Source organism: Erythrolamprus reginae, chromosome 13, assembly GCF_031021105.1.
Source record: "Erythrolamprus reginae isolate rEryReg1 chromosome 13, rEryReg1.hap1, whole genome shotgun sequence".
In the NCBI taxonomy this organism is placed as follows: domain Eukaryota; kingdom Metazoa; phylum Chordata; class Lepidosauria; order Squamata; family Dipsadidae; genus Erythrolamprus; species Erythrolamprus reginae.
In genome coordinates, this window is record NC_091962.1 from 8,167,851 (window position 1) to 8,175,738 (window position 7,888).

Here is a 7,888-nt window from a genome sequence, read left to right on the forward strand (position 1 = left end):
CGAGGAGGTTGGGGGCAGCGTGAATCTCTGGGGGGAGCTGATTCCAGAGGGCTAGGGCCCCCACAGAGAAGGCTCTCCTCCTAGGCCCTGTCAAATGACATTGTCTAATTGATGGGACCTGGAGAAGGTCACACCCCAAACTCTGTGGGACCTTTAATCACCTATTAGTCCTGTCCATGGTTTCTGTTAGTGTCTGGATGAAAACTATTCTTGCAAACTATTTTTGCAACTAATAGACAAAAACTATTCTTTAAAAACCCTGGTGGGATTTTAAGCTTTGCAATTCTGCTATTTTTTGTGCATTATTGTTGTTTCTTTTCTGTTTTTTTTTTATCCCTCTTAAATAAAGCTACGAAGTGCTTCTCTGCATTTAATTATCACCAAGCTGGGGAGAACATGGGCAAATATCCTGTTGAAATAGAATTAATGTTGTCATAGTTCAACGCTGGGCATTAATGCGCTGTCCGTGGTGCTAGCCACAGGGACCTTGAACGGAAAGCTATCAGCTGAGCAGAGATTTCAATCCCAGCTCCATGTTTTTGCTGTCTCTTTCTCTCTCTCTGTGACACAGATGGAGAATACCCAGTGAATTATAGACAGAATTTTCCTCCTAGCCTCACTCCCTTTCTTCCCCATTAAAGCAAAGGATGGGTGTGTGTGGAAAGAAGCCTATTCAATGAATTGAGGAAATAAGATTCCGGCTCCAGGTTTTCCCTCTGCCTCCAACAATGCTACCCAGAAATAGAAGGATGCTGAAATTGCTTAGCAGTGATGCAGAAGGTATGTGCTTTTTCAGTTCTGGTCCTGATGCTGAGCTTGCGGTGAGGTCTCTGTGGCGCAATGGACGAGCGCGCTGGACTTCTAATCCAGAGGTTCCGGGTTCGAGTCCCGGCAGAGATGGTCTCCAGGACAGGTGTCTTAATTTTTCGCTCGGCTCGGAGCATAAGGTGCTGATTGCTTCTATTTAATTCCGGAGGATTTGGAAGAGGAAAAATGAACGGCAAAGACTCAAATCCCCTGGGTCAGGCAGTCTGCGTTTTCTCAGACAGTTAATGGCCAGATTTACATAACAGAAAATGTTCCTTCCTTTGTATTTCTTTCTGATTTTGCTTTGCGGTGGCCTTTATTGTTTAATTTGCTATTGTTATTATTTATTGCTTCCTATATTTAAAGCCTAGCCATACACTGGAATTTTATTTATTTGCCTGTTTTTAATTGCCTGTTTTTATCTCGCTTTAAAATATTTTTAAATGTATCCTTTTTTTTTTTGTAATCTTTCCTGTTTCTGATATACCGTAGCTCTAGTTTATCATCCTCATTCAGCTGAAATAATTTCATCAAAGGTTCTATTTTTAAATTAGAAGGTAGAATTGGCTCATCCACGTTTTTTTTCTTTGTTGCGTTTCCACCTTCGGGCTCCATTGAAAGGTTAGAGGTTGAAGACATTCCAGTAAAATATTCTGAAGAGCTTATTCAGTTCTCAGAGGTCATTGACCTTTCCAAGACCCTGAGTGTCTCAACCCCTCCATCCCTAAAACGCTGAACAATCTGCTGAGATTATGAAATTTCAGTCATCTCTGCTCCTCGTGTCAGAAAATAAAAAAGGCTATGAACTGTTTTGGCTTTTTTTCTTCTCAAGGAGTTGCACAGTACAGTACCATGGTACCTCTACTTAAGAACTTAATTCATTCCGTGACCAGGTTCTTAATACAGTAAAGTTTGTAAGTAGAAGCAATTTTCCCCCGTAGGAATCAATGTAAAAGCAAAAACAGTGGTGCCTCTACTTAAAAACTTAATTCATTCCGTGACCAGGTTCTTAAGGAGAAAGGTTTGTAAGAAGAAGCAATTTTTTCCCATAGGAATCAATGTAAAAGCAAATACAGTGGTACCTCTACTTAAGAACTTAATTCGTTCCATGACCAGGTTCCTAACTAGAAAAGTTTGTAAGAAGAAGCAATGTTTTCCCATAGGAATCAATGTAAAAGTAAATACAGTGGTACCTCTACTTAAGAACTTAATTCATTCCGTGACCAGGTTCTTAAGGAGAAAAGTTTGTAAGAAGAAGCAATGTTTTCACCATAGGAATCAATGTAAAAGTAAATACAGTGGTACCTCTACTTAAGAACTTAATTCGTTCCATGACCAGGTTCCTAACTAGAAAAGTTTGTAAGAAGAAGCAATGTTTTCCCATAGGAATCAATGTAAAAGTAAATACAGTGGTACCTCTACTTAAGAACTTAATTCATTCCGTGACCAGGTTCTTAAGTAGAAACGTTTGTAAGAAGAAGCAATTTTTTCCCATAGGAATCAATGTACAGTAAAAGCAAATAATGCGTGCAAACCCCTTAGGAAAGAAATAAAAGCTCGGAATTTGGGTGGGAGGAGGAGGAAGAAGAAGAGGAGGAGGAGGACAGTCGCTGCCGAAGGAAGAAGGTGAGGTGAGAGGAATCAAAAGTAAAAGATTGTATTTCTTGTCTTAGGCAAAGGAGTTGGTTGTTTGCTACTAAACAAAGTGGGTTGCCAACCACGTGTGTTTCTTCTTGCCACCCTGTATCTGCTGCAAACTAAATACAGTGGTACCTCTACCTAAGAACGCCTCTACTTAAGAACTTTTCTAGATAAGAACCGGGTGTTCTTGTCAAGAACCATTTTCCACTTACAAATCCAAGCCTCCGAAACTGTAACCAGAAAAGGCGGGGAGAAGCCTCCATGGGGCCTCTCTAGGAATCTCCTGGGAGGAAATAGGGCCGGGAAAAGTGGGGAGAAGCCTCCTTGGGCCTCTCTAGGAATCTCCTGGGAGGAAATAGGGCTGGGAAAGGCAGGGAGAAGCCTCCGTAGGGCCTCTCTAGGAATCTCCTGGGAGGAAATAGGGCCGGGAAAGGCAGGGAGAAGCCTCCTTGGGCCTCTCTAGGAATCTCCTGGGAGGAAATAGAGCTGGGAAAGGCGGGGAGAAGCCTCCGTGGGGCCTCTCTAGGAATCTCCTGGGAGGAAACAGGGCCACCACCCTCCCTGTGGTTTCCCCAATCGCATGCATTATTAGCTTTTACATTGATTCCTATGGGAAAAATGGCTTCTTCTTACAAACTTTTCTACTGAAGAACCTGGTCACGGAACGAATTAAGTTCGTAAGGTAGAAGTACCACTGTAGTTTGCAAAACTCTGCTATTAATAATCAATACCCAATAATACTAACCTTTATTTCTTCACCCGAAGTATAGCTGATCACTTCCTCAGCTGTGTTTCGGGCTAAATCCTGACACTGACAATACACGCGTGCGTGAAACGTCATAATGTGAACCTGTGGCGAAGGTAAGTGGAACCCACTCCCAAATATTTTTATTTATTTATTTTATTTTTATTTATTTATTCATTTGTCCAATACACAAATACATAGGAAGAAAAATAGACATGTGATAATATATATGAGGGTAAAAGTGAACTTAGAGGAGAGGATATATGAAAGGAAGAGAATATATATGATATATGAGATAAAGGAAAGACAGGGGACGAAAGGCACACCAGTGCACTTATGTACGCCCCTTACTGACCTCTTAGGAACCTGGAGAGGTCAATCGTGGAGAGTCTAAGGGAGAAATGTTGGGGGTTAGGGGTTGACACAATTGAGTCCGGTAATGAGTTCCACGCTTTGACAACTCGATTGTTGAAATCATATTTTTTACAGTCAAGTTTGGAGCGGTTCGTATTAAGTTTGCATCTATTGCGTGCTCTTGTGTTATTGCGGTTGAAGCTGAAGTAGTCATTGACCGGTAGGACGTTGCAGCATATGATCTTGTGGGCAATACTCAAATCGTGTTTTAGGCGCTGTAGTTCTAGGCTTTCTAGGCCCAGGATTGTTAGTCTATTTTCGTAGGATATTCTGTTTCGAGTGGAGGAGTGAAGGGCTCTTCTGGTGAAATAACTTTGGACATTTTCAAGGGTGTTGATGTCTGAGACGTGGTATGGGTTCCAGACAGATGAGCAGTAGTCTAGGATGGGTGTGGCAAAAGTTTTGTAGGCTCTTGTGAGTAGTGTGAGATTGCCTGAGCAGAAGCTGCCTAGGATCAGGTTAACAACTCTAGAAGCTTTTTTGGTGATAACATCTATTATCTGCAATCCAAGAGCAGTGTTGAAGCATGGAACTCATTACCGGACTCCGTAGTGTCATCCCCTAACTCCCAACATTTTACCCTTAGACTATCCATGATTGACCTCTCCAGGTTCCCAAGAGGTCAGTAAGGGGCGTGCATAAGTGCACTAGTGTGCCTTCCGACCCCTGTCCTATTGTCTCTCCTATATCTCTTTATATATCTTTTATTCTATTCTTTCATTGATATACTGTATTTTATTCTTATATCTTTTCTTCTGTTGTGGTTAGCTTTGGCCCAGCTACTGCCCCAAGGACTGTGGATGTGGGGGAGACATCCACATGCTGCAGGCCTGTTTTGCTCCACGTGGAATCTGCTGATGAAGGCTCCTCTGACCAAGAAGACATGAGTGACAGGGAGGAGGAGAGTGGGGCAAACAGCTCAGAAGGAGATCAATTATCTATCTCCTCCTTGGATTCAGAACAAGAGTTAATGATACAGCCACGCATGCGGAGAGCGATGCATAGGCAACAACAACTGAGAGATTATTATCAAAGAAAATGAGGCCACCTGTGGTTGGGTGGGGCTGTGGTCATTAGTGAGGCTGCTATAAAGAGCAGTCTGTGGGTTTGGCCATTGTGGAGGATTATCTGATCGTTGTGTTTCGTGACTGCTTTACTGACTTTGACCTTTTGTGTGCTGATTTTCCCCCGCTTTGAAGCTAAAGCAGAGCAAAGTGTGTTTCACTTTGTGAAAGAAGAAGGACGGTGAATTGCCTCACAGCTGCAAGCTAAGTATCACAGAACTGATAAGGGACTTGTACAAATTACCAGTTTGTTTGGAGACCAGTGCTCTTTGCTATACCAAACCAGGGCTTGGTTTAAGTGAACTTTCATTATAAAGAACATTGTTTTGAATTTTCAAACGTGTGTGTGTCTGAAATTTGTACCTGTGAATTTTTGGGAGGATTCTACCAGAGAGCCCGACAGAACATCTTCTATCCTTTCTTTGATATATTTTACTACATGTATATTCTCTATAACCTTCCTTGTGTATTGGACAAAATAAATAAACACATAAGTGTCGAAGGACATTGTTGGCAAAGGTTTCATAAGGCTGTTTTCTGGCACCACAATGAAGCTGAAGAAGAAATAATGAGCACTTCAAATAAAGGTGTTATTCTAGCGTTGATTCCCCCTGTGTCTAATGGAATTATTCCCGGAACTCCCAAACATCCAACTGTTTTGTACAGCCTGAGTTGTCCTAATAAAGTTAGGGTCTCCACTGATTTGGATTTTCTTCTCTGATGTCCAATTCCACTGTTACTACTTTTAAAATAACTCTTGGCTTCTCTTCCCTTCAGCTTACGAAGAAAGATTAAAGATAGAAACATAGAAGATTGACGGCAGAAAAGGACCTCCTGGTCCATCTAGTCTGCCCTTATACTATTTCTTGTATTTAAAGCCCTTCATGGCATCGGACCAGAATATCTCCAGGACCGTCTTCTGCCGCACGAATCCCAGCGACAGATGGAGTCCATGAAGTCTTTCCTGATAGGTTTTATGCTCAAGACCTTCCACCATTCTTGTAGCCCGTCTTTGGACCCGTTCAATTTTGTCAATATCTTTTTGTAGGTGAGGTCACCAGAACTGGACACAGTCTTCCAAATGGGGTCAAAAAAGCTTGAAGGGGGTGGTGGTGGTGGGGAAATGGAGAAATTCATTGAGGAAATTGAGTACCTGTATACCGCACGAGTCAAAAAGAGGGCGGTGATAATATTGACTGACCCCTTGCATCCTGGACACAAATTGTTTCAGCCTTCAAAACATAGAAACATAGAAGTCTGATGGCAGAAAAAGACCTCATGGTCCATCTAGTCTGCCCTTATACTATTTCCTGTATTTTATCTTACAATGGATATATGTTTATCCCAGGCATGTTTATATTCAGTTACTGTGGATTTATCTACCACGTCTGCTGGAAGTTTGTTCCAAAGATCTACTACTCTTTCAGTAAAATAATATTTTCTCATGTTGCTTTTGATCTTTCCCCCAATTAACTTCAGATTGTGTCCCCTTGTTCTTGTGTTCACTTTCCTATTAAAAACACTTCCCTCCTGGACCTTATTTAACCCTTTGACATATTTCAATGTTTCGATCATGTCCCTCCTTTCCCTTCTGTCCTCCAGACTATACAGATTGAGTTCATGAAGTCTTTCCTGATAAGTTCTATGTTTAAGACCTTCCACCATTCTTGTAACCCATCTTTGGACCCGTTCAATTTTGTCAATATCTTTTTGTAGGTGAGGTCTCCAGAACTGAACACAGTATTCCAAATAGCGGGATCACAATCTCCCTCTTCCTGCTTGTTATACCTCTACCTGTGCAGCCAAGCATCCTACTTGCTTTTCCTACTGCCCGACCACACTGCTCACCTATTTTGAGACTGTCAGAAGTCACTACCCCAAAATCCTTCTCTTCTGAGGTTCTTGGTAAAACAGAACTGCCAATATAGGTTTGCCATCACTGCACTAGAGGGTTTAGGGGACTGGAGGCTAAAACATATGAAGAACGGTTGCAGGAACTGGGCATGGCTAGTTTAAAGAAAAGAAGGACCAGGGTAGACATGATAGCAGTCTTCCAAGATCACAGGGGTTGCCACAAAGAAGAAGGAGTCAACCTATTCTCCAAAGCACTTGAAGGTAGAACAAGAAGCAATGGGTGGAAACTAAACAAGGAGAGAAGTAACTTAGAACTAAGGAGAAATTTCCTGACAGTTAGAACAATTAACCAGTGGAACAAGTTGCCTGCAGAAGTTGTGAATGCTCCAACACTGCAAGTTTTAAAGAAGATGTTTTCATTTGTCTGAAATTATTATTATTATTATTATTATTATTATTATTATTATTATTATTATTATTTGGATTTGTATGCCGCCCCTCTCCGCAGACTCGGGGCGGCTAACAGCAGTGGTAAAATAACATGAACAATCCAATTAATAAAAACAACTAAAAAACCCTTATTATAAAAAACCAAACATACACACAAACATACCATGCATAACTTGTAATGTCCTAGGGGGGAAAGGATAACTTAACTCCCCCATGCCTGGCGACAAAGGTGGGTCTTAAGTAATTTGCGAAAGACAAGGAGGGTGGGGGCCGTTCTAATCTCCGAGGGGAGTTGGTTCCAGAGGGCCAGGGCCGCCACAGAGAAGGCTCTTCCCCTGGGGCCCGCCAAACGACATTGTTTAGTCGACGGGACCCGGAGAAGGCCAACTCTGTGGGACCTTATTGGCCGCTGGGATTCGTGCGGTAGAAGGCGGTTCTGGATGTATTCTGGCCCAATGCCATATAGTCTAGGTTTTGGACTAGAAGACCTCCAAGGTCCCTTCCAACTCTGTTGTTGTTGTTGTTGTTGTTGTTATTATTATTATTATTATTATTATTATTATTATTATTATTATTATAATAGGAGAAATACCATCTTGGGTAGGAGGCCATGGGCTTTTCAGTGGCTTGCTTCCCAATATATATATATATATATATATATATATATATATATATATATACAGTATATATATATATATATATATACAGTATATACCGGTATATATATATATATATATATATATATATATATATATATATATATATATATATATATATATATATGTCACATGTTTAAGCTGAATTTGAAAAGTATATATATATATAAATATATCTCTTCCACAAACTTTTTTTAACTCCGCCCCCTGAAAAGTTGTGTTTCTCTTTCTTCTCCATGTTAATTGGGTTGTGTTAA

At 41.1% G+C, this 7,888-nt stretch overlaps 1 non-coding gene across 1 annotated transcript; it reads left to right on the forward strand.

Moving 5' to 3' along the window:
• Positions 1-826: 826 nt before the first annotated feature.
• On the forward strand, positions 827-900 carry TRNAR-UCU (transfer RNA arginine (anticodon UCU)). The gene has a single exon. It is a non-coding gene; the product is annotated as a tRNA-Arg (tRNA).
• Positions 901-7,888: the final 6,988 nt, after the last annotated feature.